The sequence below is a fragment of the Nicotiana tabacum genome, chromosome 22 (assembly GCF_000715075.1).
Source record: "Nicotiana tabacum cultivar K326 chromosome 22, ASM71507v2, whole genome shotgun sequence".
NCBI lineage: Eukaryota > Viridiplantae > Streptophyta > Magnoliopsida > Solanales > Solanaceae > Nicotiana > Nicotiana tabacum.
Window position 1 is genome coordinate 209436773 of NC_134101.1, and position 14855 is coordinate 209451627.

Genomic DNA, 14855 nt, shown 5'->3' on the forward strand with positions numbered 1-14855 from the left:
GGTCGTCCCAGTTTCTTGCACAATCTTCAGCTAGTGCACCGCCATCAGGGCCCAACCAGCAGCAGTAATGAAGTCGTTTCAGGCCCAGTCAAGGTAGCAGGGGGGCTCACCAACAAGGTCGGTCAGGAGGAAGGTCCCAGCAGCAGCAGAGGTCCCTGTGCCCCAGGTGCGGGAAGATGGACTCAGGGATTTGTTACACGGAGTTACCCATATGCTATGGATGTGGGATGAGGATTGTCGTGTATCCCACCAGGGTGCGGGTAGGGGCACAGCACAGCCGTCCAGTCCAGCAGCTGCTACATCTTTAGCACCTCTCCAACTCGAGTTGCTCCAGCACCCATGGGGCGTGGTGCAGCTAGGGGTGGTGCGCAGAGTTTGGGAGGACCCAGTCAGTTCTATGCTATGAGTGGTCTCCAGACTGCAGAGGCTTCCCCAGATGTTGTTATAGGTATTCTGACTGTCCAATCTCATGATGTGTATGCACTTATTGACCCCGGTTCCACCTTGTCCTATGTTACCCCTTTTGTTGCTTTAGAATTTGGGATAGAACCAGAACAACTTCATCAGTCATTCTTGGTGTCTACTTCGGTTGGTGAGTCTATTTCGGCTGCTCGAGTTTATAGAGGTTGTGTTGTATGGTAGAGATACCATGGCTGATCTTATTGAATTGGGGATGGTCGATTTTGATGTAATAATGGGAATGGATTGGCTTTATTCATGTTTTGGCAAACTTGATTGTCAGACTAGAACTATGAGGCTTGAATTTCCTAATGAGTCCATTGTTGAATGGAATGGAGATAATGTAGTGCAAAAAAGGTCGATTTATTTCTTACCTTAAGGCCGCAAAAATGATCAAGAAGGGGTGTATCTATCATTTAGTTCAGGTTACGAACACCGATGCCGAGGCACCTAACCTTGAGTCTGTGCCAGTTGTGAATGAATTTCCAGATGAGCTCCCTGGGATCCCACCAAACAGGGAGATTGATTTTGGGATCGACGTGATGCCAGGCACGCAGCCTATATCAATTCCACCTTACATAATGGCACCGACAGAATTGAAGGAACTAAAGGAACAATTGAAGGATTTGTTAGAAAAGGGTTTTATTCGGCCGAGTGTGTCATCGTGGGGCACACCAGTTTTGTTTGTAAGGAAGAAAGATGGGCCGCTACGGATGTGTATTGACTACCGGCAACTCAACACAGTCACCATAAAAAATAAATACCCTCTACCAAGGATAGATGATTTGTTTGAACAATTGCAAGGTGCTAAGTGTTTCTCAAAAATTGACTTACGGTCCGGGTATCATCAATTGAAGATAAGAGAGCAGGATATTCCAAAAACCGCTTTCAAGACCTGGTATGGGCACTTTGAATTTCTGTTGATGTCCTTCGGGCTAACAAATGCCCCGATAGCTTTCATAGATCTTATGAATCGAGTCTTCAAGCCTTTTCTAGACTCCTTTGTGATAGTGTTCATTGACGATATTTTTGTGTATTCCCGAAGTCGGGAGTACCATGCTGGCCATCTCAGGGCAGTTCTGTAGACTCTTCAGCAGCACCAACTGTATGCAAAATTTTCGAAATGTGAATTTTGGCCTGAATCTGTCACGTTCTTGGGTCATGTCATCTCCAAAGAAGGAATTATGGTTGATTCTCAAAAGATTGCAGTAGTAAAGAATTGGCCTAGACCTACCACTCCAACAGAGATTCATAGTTTCTTGGGTTTGGCTGGGTACTACAGAAAATTTGTGGAGGGATTTTCTACTCTTGCCTCTCCATTGACTAAATTGATGCAGAAAGCAGTTAAGTTCCAGTGTTCCGATGCTTGTGAAAGGAGCTTCCAGGAATCGAAATCAAGATTGACTATAGCACCGATATTGACCCTGCTAGAGGGTATAGAGGGATTTGTGGTGTACTACGATGCTTCAAGGATCGAGCTTGGGTATGTGTTAGTGCAACACGGCAAGGTTATAGCTTCCGCTTCTAGATAACTTAAGAATCATGAAAAGAACTATCCAACCCACTACTTAGAGTTTGCGGCAGTGGTGTTTGCACTAAAGATTTGGCAACATTATTTGTATGGGGTCCATGTGGATGTATTTACGAACCACAAGAGACTTTAATATATTTTCAAACAAAAAGAGTTGAATCTGAGACAGAGAAGATGGCTAGAGTTACTCAAGGACTATGATATCGATATTCTCTATCACCCGGGAAAGGCCAATATTGTGGCAGATGCTCTTAACCAGAAATCTATGGGAAGTTTGGCTCATTTGAAGGCATATCAAAGGTCGTTGGCCCGGGAGGTTCACCAGTTGGCTAGTTTAGGAGTTCGCCTTATGGACTCTAATGAAGGAGGAGTAACTGTGCAGAATAAGGTTGAATCATCGCTCGTGGCGGATGTGAAAGAGAAGCAATTCAATGATCCATTGTTGGAACAACTGAAGGGGGATTCATAAACACAAGACCACAACTTTTTTCTTTTGGCATGGAAGATGGTACCTTGCAGTATCAAGGGCGCCTATGTGTTCCAGATGTCGACGGTCTTCGAGAAAGGATCATGGCCGAAGCTCACACTTCCAGGTATTCCATACACCCAGGTTCTACAAAAAATGTATCATGATCTCAAGGAAGTTTATTGATGGAACAACATGAAAAGGGATTTGGCGGACTTTGTGGCAAAATGTTCAAACTGTCAGCAAGTGAAGGCCGAACATCAAAGGCCCGGTGGATTGGCTCAAAGCATTAGAAATTCCAATGTGGAAATGGGAAATGATCAATATGGATTTTGTGGTAGGGTTACCGCACACTCCACGCAAGTTCGATTAAATTTGGGTGATCGTGGATCGACTCACGAAATCCGCGCACTTCTTACCAGTTAAATCTACTGGCACAACAGAACAATATGCTTAGTTGTATATCAAAGAAATAGTCAGGCTGCATGGCACTCCAGTTTCAATCATTTCAGATCGAGGGGCTCAGTTCACGGCAAACTTTTGGAAGAAATTTCAGCAAGGTTTGGGTACGCAGGCAAATCTTAGTACAACTTTCCACCCTCAGACCGACGGGCAAACGGAGCGGACTATTCAGACGTTTGAGGACATGTTGCGTTCTTGTGTTCTTGATTTCAAAAGTAGTTGGGATGATCATTTTCCACTCATAGAGTTTGCTTGTAACAACACCTTCCATGCTAGTATCCAGATGGCACCATTTGAAGCATTGTATGGTAGGAGATGTAGGTCTCCCATTGTGTGGTTTGAAGTTGGAGAAGCTGAATTGATAAGGCCGAACCTTGTGCATCAGGCTATGGAGAAAGTCAAGATTATTAAGGAGAGGTTGAAAACTGCTCAGAGTCACCAAAAGTCTTATTTGGACATTCGTTGCAGAGATTTAGAGTTCAAAGAAGATGATTGGATATTTTTTAAGGTTTCCCCTATGAAGGGTATCATGCGGTTTGAAGAAAGGAAAATTGAGTCCAAGGTATATCGGATCATATAGAATCATTCAGAGGATCAGACAGGTGGCATACAAGCTTGAGCTACCACCCGAGATATCATTGGTACACCCAGCCTTCCATGTGTCTATGTTGAAGAAGGTAGTGGGAGGTCCGTCCACTATTTGTTGGTTGAGACTATTGAAGTTAATGAAGAATTGTCATATGAGGAAATTCCAGTTGCCATTCTTGACAGGCAAGTCCGGAAGTTGAGAAATAAAGAAATTGCCTCCGTAAAAGTGTTATGGCGAAACCAATAGGTTGAAGAAGCCACTTGGGAACCGATGAAGAAATGAAAAAGAAGTACCCACATCTGTTTGCATAGCCATGTAATAGCTTCTATGAATTTGGTCCCTATGAACTTTGTTTCACTTGATTAGTCTATGAAAACTATTTCGTTTTGATTATATATTGCATGTGGGTAGTGGTTAGCGTGGTTATGAGTTATATCATGTTAATAGATTGTCTATATGCAGTTCGGATATGTTTATGGGGCTCTTTGACAGGTGGATAGGCCTAGATACAAAGGAAACTCTAGCAAAATTTCTGGAAATTTAGAGCGTTAGCCAAATTTGGGGGCTGTTGGTATGTGGTGTGAAACTGAAATTGCATAAGTTGCTGATAAGTGAACCTTGTTCCTCATTCGAGGATGAATGATCTTAAGTGGGGGAGGATGTAAGGCTCTGTGAAATTTTTACTCAAAAACCCAAAATCTCATAGTGTCAAGTTAAGAATATGTGTCAGAAATTAATAAAATTCTTTGGAACTTTTGGACTAATCTGTGCATTAAAAAGTTAAGAAAAATGTTTTTCAGAAGAACGCATTTCTGCATCCCATTATTCGACCACATAACAACAATGTGGGACGCATATCTGCCACAGAATGAGTCAGAATGTTGGCCAATTTTGAGGTCAAATGTGCGGCCAATTATGCGATTTGCATAATCGATATGCGGGCCGCATAGTCATCGCATAACCTCCTTGTGATTTGTTTGAAGGGCAGTTCTGCGGTGCATTATATAATCGTAGAACAGGTATGCGGATCGCATATTGGTCGCATACCCAGGCAGTATATTCAAATCTTGAGGGCCACTTTTGCGGGCCGCATGTCAGTTATGCGATCGCATATGCGACCGTAGACTGAGTCGGGGATCCTATTTTCTAAGTTTTAAAATTCGACCCCATTTCGTTAAAAACACCTCATTAGACCATTTTGTGCTATTTTCTACTACATCTAAGGTGAGAGAAAGTGTTCTCGAGGGAGAGAGTGATCCTCACCAAGTCCCCACTCAATCCTTTCCCATACCTTTGAAGATTATCAAGTAAATATGCTAGGCCTTCACCCCAAGAGGTAAGAACTTGGTCCCTTATCTTTGATTTCGAAATTTCTACTAGAATAAGTAATTAACAAGTGGGTTCATGGGCATAAGAATGGATTTTCTTGTATGCATGTATGATAAAAAAGGGTAAGGGGAGACTATGAGCTAAAAATGTAACAATGGGGCATAGGATGATAGAATATCTCACAAAAAGGTCTAAAAATCATAGCACACACTTAGTGCTTGATAATGTGCCCTAATGAGCTAGAATCTTGATTATCCCTCTAATTCTTGATTCAACTTGTAATTCTCATAAAATATATCGAAGTTGCTAGGAGTTTCAGAATTATTCTTATTGCAAGAATTTAAGGAAAGCTCTATTGAGGTATGTATGGATAAAACCCCCTCTTCTTAGAAATTGAGCTCCCATGGTGTCCATACAAATATTGTAAGTCCGGGATTTGATTGATGTAGTATTTGTTATTTCAAAGAAATTGGTGTTGCAAGAATATATGTGAAAGGTGTGTCTCAATGTGTTCAATATGATATTCTTGGTAAATTGAGGATATGTGAAGAATGTGAACTATATGCTAAATTGCCTAGATTTCAAGTCAAGTTTAAATTGTGATTATTATGTCGAACAATGTGAATTCCTCTCTATGCTTACAACTTGAATTGCTCTTGTATCTGCCCATTATCTTAAATTGCAAGTTTGATATTGAAAGTGAAAGTGATGTGGAATGTGAGTTATGGAATGTGGCCTAGTGTCAAGAATGATATGATAATTGTAGCCCCAAGTGCTGAGAACTGATATATGTGAGATAAAGATTAAAATGAGATGATTGATGGAAAAGGAAAAATGTCTTGGTAAGACGGCCTAGCCGATCAGGCCGTGATCGGACGCCATGTCCCATGCATGGTGGTATTGTGTTGATATTGAAACCACAAGTGAGAACAAAATTGTGATTGAGGTACATGTCTCAAATGAGGAAACCTAGCCGATCGGGTCGTGGTCAAACTCCGCGCAAGAAAGCGGTGGTATTGTGAATGATGATGCAACTGTATGAAATGTCCCAATCTAAAGCTATGAAAATTATGTGAAGGCTACGTGATTCCTTTTACTTGATGATGTGGTGACTGTTTAAAGCTCGTGTTAGTCCTTATTATTTTTTTGTTCTTGTACGGTTGTTCTTTCTAATAAGATGGTGTTTAATTATACATACTAGTACTATTCCATGGTACTAACGTCTCTTTTGCCGGGGGCGCTACATCTTTTGAGTGGATGTAGGTGGTTCCATAGCAGACAGTGCCGATCGTAGGTAGCGGAGCATCCTCCTCTCAGAAATCTTGGTGAGCCCCTTTTTCCAGGGGTTATGATGTACATCTTTTGTTATAAATTATCACTTTTGAGGTATAGCCGGGGCCTTGTTGCCGGCATTATCATAGATGTCTTTTGTATCCTTAGAGGCTTCGTAGATGTTTTGTGTGGGTTTTGTATGGGTATTGGATGGGTCACTAGACTATGTTGTAATTCTAAACTCTTGTTTCCTCTAAACTGTAACTGTATGAAATTTTGGAAACTTAACTATGGTTTGAGGATTGTAATATAAAATGAATTAGCAATGTTTCATGTACGATCTTTCCTACTGTCTAATTTAAATGAAAGCACAGTTTCTTGATCATAGTGAGTTGGATAGAAGATGTCTAAAAGACTTGCTCAGTTGGGTTCACTTGATTGAGCGCCGCTTACGCTTCCCGAAGTTGGGGCGTGACATATAGATCACAACTCACCTCATGCTCTCGTAATTCGAGCTCTAGTGGCAGTATAGTGTCTCAACTCTTATAATCACCTATCATAGAATAACGGGTAAGTATATAGTCATATAACATGGCTAAAGAAAACATATACTCAAATCATTCAAGGACCTTCGGCCTGAAAGAAATGAGGATACTTGGATCTCATTTCTTTCTTAGTTTCCCACGTCATTTTCTCAACATTCTTTCTCCTCTATAAGAATTTTATGGAAGCTACTTCTTTGGTCCTCAACTTTCGGATCTGTTGATATAGAATAGCAGTTGGGACTAAGACAAGTCCTCCAAAATTTGAACATCATCAATGGGCATGACCCAATAAGGGTCTCCGATACACTTTCACAACATAGATACGTGGAAGACTGGATGAATAGACTCTAACTCTGAAGGTAATTCTAACTCATAGGCCACTTGGCCTATCATTCAAAAGATTCTGTGTGGCCAATGTATCTTGGGTTAAGTTTAACTTTCATGCCGAATCTTATAACACCTTTTATAGGTGATACCTTCAAGAAAACCCAATTGTCAAATTAGAACTCCAAGTCTCGTCGTCGTATATCTTAATATGATTTATGACAACTATGAGTTGTCAATAATCACTCCTTAATAAGCTTTACTTTCTCTATATTTTGATGAACTAGATCACGTCCAAGCAACTTTGATTTTCCCAATTCAAACCAACATATAGAAGATCTACACTTATGTCTTATAGAGCCTCATAAGGTGCCATTCTAATGCTCAAATGATAGTTTTTATTATATACAAACTCAATGAGAGGCAAGTAGCCGTCCCGACTTCCTCTAAGATCTAGCACGTAGGCTCGTAATATATCCTTGAGTGTCTGAATTGTATGCTCTGCCTGGCCGTCTGTTTGTGAGTGAAAAGTTGTACTAAGATTTACCTATTTTCCCAAACCTTTCTGGAAGGACCTCCAAAAGTTCTCTATAAACTGGGCTCCTATGTCTAATATAATAGATACTAGGACACAATGAAGTCGTACTATTTCATTAATACATAACTTTGCGTAATCCTCGGCCGTATAAGTCGTTCTGACCAGTGAGAAATGAAATGACTTTGTGAGCCTGTCAACAATCACCCATATAGAATCAAACTTGGGATAGGAGCGTGGCAAACCTATGACAAAATTCATGTTAATCATCTCCCACTTATACATCAAAATCTCTATGTTCTGGACTATCCCTATGGGCTCTTAGCACTCTATATTCACCTACTGATAGTTGGGACACTATGCAACAAACTTGGATATACTCTTTTCAGATCATTCCACAAGTAGACATCTTTGATGTCGAGGTATATCTTCTTCGACCCTGAATAAATAAAGTACCGAGAATAGTGTACTTATGCCACTATATGACCCAGTAGTCCCGCTATATCTGGAACTCACAATAAACCTTGGTATCTTAAGATTTCATCTTCCCTGATCTCAAATGGTGTTTTTTCATTCTACTGGGCTTTTTCTCTATACTACAATAGCATGGGATTTTCATACTACCACTCTTTTACCTTTGCTACTAAAGATGATGTCCGTGTTCTGAATGACAACTCCACCATCATTTGAGTCTAATTACCGGACTCTCAAGCTCGCTAACTGCTGCAGTTCTCTGGCTAATTCTCTCTTCTCGGCCCCCAAATATGCTAACTTCCCATAAATCTGTGACTAAGGGCATCAACTACAACATTAGCCTTACCTGGATGGTATAAGATATCAATATCATAGTATTTTAGCAATTCAAGCCATCGCCTCTGCCGCAAGTTCAAACTTTTCTATATAAGATATACTAGAGGCTCTTATGATCTGTAAAGATGTCAACGTGGATATCATAAGAAAATGCCACTAAATCTTAAGCGCGTGCACAACTACTTCTAACTCTAGATCATAGGTCAGATAATTTTTCTCGTGCTTCCTCAACTATCTTGAAGCATAAGCGATTACTTTTTCATGTTGCATTAAAACACATCCTAACCCGACACCTGAGGCATCACAATAAACTACATAGCCCTCTGAACCTTCAGAAAGTGTCAGAACTGGTGCTGACATCAATCTATTCTTCAACTCTTGGAAACTATGCTCGCAAGCATATGTCCATTGAAAATTAGCTGCTTTTTGAGTCAGCTTTATCAAGAGTGCTGAAAGAGTAGAGAAACCCATTATGAATTTCCTATAATAGCCTGCTAACCCCAAGAAACTATGGACCTCTGTCGGTGTTGTAGGTCTACTCTTCATAGCCTCTTTCTTTTGTGTATCAACTCTTATGCCCTCATCAGAGGCGATTTGACCTAAGAATGCTATTGAATTCACCCAAAATTCACATTTAGAGAACTTCGTGTAAAGCTTATGATCCTGAAGTGTCTGAAACACCACTGATAAGTGATTTTCATGTTCTACTTCTGAACGTGAATAGACTAGAATGTCATCAATGAATACTATTATGAACATATCTAAGAATGGCCTAAATACACTTTTCTTCAAGTCTATAAATACTGATGTTGTATTCGTTAACCCGAAGGACATAACCAGAAACTCAAAATGAACGCATCTGGTCCTGAAGGCCATCTTTAGAATATCTTTCTCTTGAACTCTAACCTGATGGTACCCAAATCTCAAATCAATCTTCGAAAAGCATTTAGAACCCTGCAACTGATCAAATAATCATCAATTCACGGGAGAGGAAACTTGTTCTTTATAGTGACTTTATTCAGCTGCCGATAGTCGATACACATTCTGAGCGAGTCGTCTTTCTTTCGCACACACAACATTGGCGCGCCCCAAGGTGATGTACTAGGTAGGATGAACCCCTTCTCTATTAAATCTCTTAGCCGCTCTTTAAATTCATTTAACTCGGTAGAATCCATTCTATAAGGAGGGATGGATATCAACTAAGTGTTTGGAAGCACATCCCTACTTAGGAGGAATACGTGGAATCTCCTCTAGAAATATACTTGAATATTCATTCACAACTGGAATACACTGAAGGATTGGTGATTCCGCATATGCATCTCTTACCCGAACCAACTTGTAGAGATCATCTTTCATGCCTTGAGATAGGAAATAAATCTACTAAAGAATAAGCATCATGGGAATAAATGGTCAAAGTACCTATCATGACATCTTGTGAAGACTCTAGGTCCTATCGACCTGCCAAAGAATATATGTTGTTCTGGTTATTGCCTGAGCTTGAAGCTCCACCTCTACCTCGACCTCTACTAGCTGAAAATAGTGACCTATGCCATGAGGGACACACTGAAGTTGATGACCCTGGTGTTTAGCTAGTCGGTTGGGCCATACCACCTTGTTTTTTAGTTAGACGTCTCTCATCATGTGACCCTTACAAATAACAAGCGATCAAACCCAACCTACATCTCATATAATGCCCCTACCGCAAGTATCACATCATGGTGGTGCTGATCTTGTTTGCCCTAAACTCCTTTGCTATTGGAACCCTGATGCTCTAAGCTCTCACTTGATCTTGACGAACTATAACGATCAAATCTATAACCCTGGAATTGAGGTGGTGGAGGCATAGGTGGCCGTCTCGAAAATCGTTACCTGAAACTGCCCTATGACTTTCTTGATAAGTTATGGCCCTCACTCTACTCTCTCTATCATCTCATTAACCCACTGCCAATGTTTTTTCTCCTCTAGATTCTGAGCAAAAGCCTGGATTTGAGAAATGCCCATATCACCATGCAGTGATGTTGTAGTACAAGCCCTGATCAACCGTATATCTAGACCATCCACAAACTAGTGTACTCTGGACCACATTGTATCTACAATTGATGGGTTATATCTCGCCAAAGAATTGAATCAAAGACTGTACTCTTTAACATTCATGTTGCCATATTGAAGGGTCAAAAAATGGTCGACCCTGGCCTCCCCAATCTCTAAGAAGATACCAGTCTAAGAAAGACTTTGAGAAGTCCTTCCATACTGCTGAAGGTGCCTCATCTCCTCTAGATCGCTCCCATGATTCGTACCAGAGTACGACTATATCATTTAAAGGCTGCCAACTCTAGTGCTTCTGTCTCAGAAGGATCAAATCGATAAATTCTCTGACCCTCAAACTTTTTGGCCTCTCAGAGGGCCCAACACATGCCCGTGCTCTCAACTTTCGCGTTGTCATCACTATCTCTATCAATAAGTGTATAACACTTATCATGTCTTGATCAGATGGAATAAGATGAAGCACCAGAGCTGTTGTACTCTCGAGATCTTCTCAGGTGGGAAGGAGTCGAAGATGGCTGGGAGGGTGTCTCACCTTGTGCCTCAGACTGGGCCGCATTATCGAGTAGTACTATACTGGCACCCTCTCTTGCCTCTGCATTAGCCATTTGGCTAGTTGTAGCTTTCCTGGTTACAAACATCTCTGTACATATATCGAAAGCATACGTTAAACTCGAATTTTCATAGCTTGGCTATAACACAATCTCGAGTAAGAAAGAAATGTAACCATTCCATAAATCTTGTAGCTTCCTTTTTATGAATGTGGTGCACAACACAACATAAATAAGACTCAACTGGATACGATTTGTAGACTCCCTAGGATAATACTATGATACCAAGTTTGTTACACCTTAAATTCGGGGAGGCGAGATCGGCACCCGGTGTCTTACTTAACCGAGCGTACCAAGTGAAACTTATATTATGTGAATATATATGACTGCTTAGGAAGACAAGGCCAACTAAATACGATTCTGTATTTTAGGCCGACAAGGCCATAACTTATGAAAATCTGAGGAATGAACAACTAATCTCAACTGAACGGGAAGCAACCTAAAATAAATATGTACATATATGAGCTGACAAGACCACTATGAGTAATGTCAACCTATACAATCAAAAGAGAATATATACATGGGTCGACAAGGCCACCATGCTGACATTTATAGATGCAGGACATGCCTACAAGCTTCTACAAAATACAATTGTATTATGGTTGGGACAAGGCCTCGACCTACCCATAATGTCTGAATATACAACAATAACTCTACACCTAGTAACTTTGGATTATGCCGAGCTTACCAATCAAGCTGTATATAGGCTCGCCTACTGCTAAGGCTTATCTCATCTGACTATCAGGACATGCAAGCATGAAATGCAGCACCCCCCGCAAAAGGAGCGTCAGTATGACATAATGTACCGAGCATGTAAGGCAACTGAATAACTGAAACAGAAACTAAATTGATATACATGATATATTGAATGTAATCTAAGGAGTCAATGATAATTTGAAAACATAATTACCTATGTTTGATTGATATCATATAAGTAATGCCAAAATGAACTATCTGACCTCATATAGGGCTCAGTGTGTAGATGTATTTCCCCGTTGGCAACTGTATATCCCCATATGCAAATGTATAGCCTCAAAGGCATCTATCTAGCTCCGAAGGCATGACGCGCATCTGTCTAGCTCCGTAAGCGTATAGTAATACAGTAAATGACACATATATGCTCTCTATTCATCAACTAGACATGGAACAATGTTAAACTAAATAGGAATTCCCAACAAGGATTAGCTATGTCATGAGAAAGATGGAATAACACAATATGGGATCTTTAAGAATGACTTTTCTTGGGTATACTATGTTTGGAACTTACTTAACTATGGATTCATGCCATCTAAAAAAGAGAAATAGCATTTACATACCTTTCGTCAATTTCTCAACAACTCAATAGCGTAACTTGAGCAACACCTCAATCTACAATCAATGATAATGGCGCTATCGTCAAGCTACAAATGATACAACTATCATATATCGAACAACAAGTTTATTATATAACAAATTGGGCAGAATCTCCCATATTTCTTTTACAATCATCATGTTCCCAATAACAACAACAATCACAACAACCAAAAACTACACATTTAGCTCTTCAACCAACACAAACGATATGCTGAGTGACAAGCTCGGGTTACAACTAGTTAAGCTACACCTTAAACCCTTCTTTCTTTCAAGGTACATAGCAACAACAAATAAATTATGCTCAAGTCTTAAATTCATCATTTCTACCCATAAGACAACATATAAGCAACTCCAAAATAGTTCAGCATATACAGCAAGCTATGTACTTCGATAGCCGATTCCGCAAGTTCTTACTTCAACAACTTAAACAAGACGTAGATATGCTCAAATACATGTAGGAGAAGGATATTCTTACCTTACACAACAAGAAAAACCCCTAAATTGAGTTTACTTCAACTTGAAGGAATCTAAAAATCAACTACAACAAGAAAAGAACAAGCTTATATGAGTACTACGATCTTTTTAAAGGAAAAATTACCTCAAAACCTTAGTGGTATTTGCTTGAATGATAGGGAGATGCTTTGGGAGCATTTAGGGAGCTTAAGGTTTTGTTTTGGATGAAAAATAAGGTGGGGAAAGGGATTCCCCGCTTTATAACATCAAAAATAATCTCTACCGCCAATGTTGGTCCCAATGGGCTGCCTGTGCAGTCCGGCTAAAATGTGTATATTTCCCTATGCCGAAGTCGTATTTGACAAACGATTTAATAAATTAGAAACTAGACTCGTAGACCTTCAATTTGGTAGATTGACCACTCTATAACTCCAAGTGTATTGGGAGAAAATTTTAGTGACACCACACCTAAATTTCAGTAAACTTATGGAAATAATTTGCTATAACTTTTGCCGACTTTTATTTTACCACTTACTTGAATTTAACACTTAATATACGACTATTAAACTATTCAAATACTTCATAACACAAATTTCTTAGCATGTTAAGCACTCCTAGTATTACTCCAAAAGTACATTTTATAACATTGACCTGTACCTCCAATGTACAGTTCGTAAGTCACTCCATAAGTTAGAAATTTCGCAGAAATTTACTCGCTTCGATTCATTTTACCTTTGAACCTTTTGACTCTTAATAAACATATTCATAATTACTAATAAACTTAGGAATAGCCTAGCTATCCAAGCTTACGACGACTAACTCACGATGTAGCTTAACGTATGAAAAATATGGGGTGTAATATGTTTCTAATATTTTTGAAATGTTTGGATCATCTAGGAGATATTTGAAACATTCTTTGATAGATGTTTGAAGCATAAACATCCTGAAAGATGTTTCAAACATCCCGAAACATCTCTAGGGTTGTTTATAGAATTCTCACTTCATCAAATCCCACCATTGTTTTTTTTCCGCTCATTCAAATAACTAGAAAATAATTAAGAAAACAACATCTATGAAGATGTTGCAAGCATCCCAAGAGATGTTTCAAACATCTCTCGGGATGAATGTAAAATATCACTTCTTCAAATTCCAACTATTTTTTTCTCTTTTTTTCTCATTGTCAAACTACAAGAAAAAAGAGGAAAAAGTAGAAAGGAAGAGGAAGACGAATAAAATAAAAGGAAGAGAGGGAAGGAAGAAGACGAAGAATCAACAACAATAGTCGAACGAGAAGGAGAGAAGGAAAAAGAATAATAGGAGGAGGAGGGGATGAGGAAGAAGAAAATGAAAAATTTGAATGAAGTTCTTGTTTAACCTAAATTTGGATTGTAAAGTTTAAACAATTGAATTTATATAAAAGGCCTCATGCAATTGATTCAGTTCACCCGAGTTGATCTTTATTAATACCAGATAGACAAAAGAATCTAATAATCGCATATATGAACAATATAGACAAAAGAAATATGAAAGCAATTAAACAAAAAGGAAAAGTTTCTTATTGATGATTCTTGGTAGATTAGTGTCTTGTCATAGCTGAATGAGAATAATAATTTTTTGGTACAACAAGGGTAATACAATGTTCAATCAGGTCCTATACAAATGAGGGATGAGGGTTAGTTATATTCTTATCATTGCATAACCATTTTCCTAATTTTCCGCCTAGCCGTTACTGACATTATCTGCATTTAACGTGAATCTTACTTGTTACATTTATATAAGGCATAACTGGTTGGTGCAATCATAAACGAATCTTGCATATCTCGGAGTCTAGTATCGTCAGGTGAATATTTATCTGGATTCTTGAAGTTTTTCAGTATGTCAACTCCATGCTTTTCTTCATTCAGAGCATGTTGCGTCATTCCTGATATGATATCCATGTCTCAGGTCTTCATCTCTATGGACCAGTGGCAGATCCATGAATTTAGTGTCGCAGGTGCTCACTCAAAAAAAGATCTAAAAGAAGAGAAAGAAAGAGTTTAATTGTGTTGTAGGAGAAAAGGGTGCTTGTCTGTT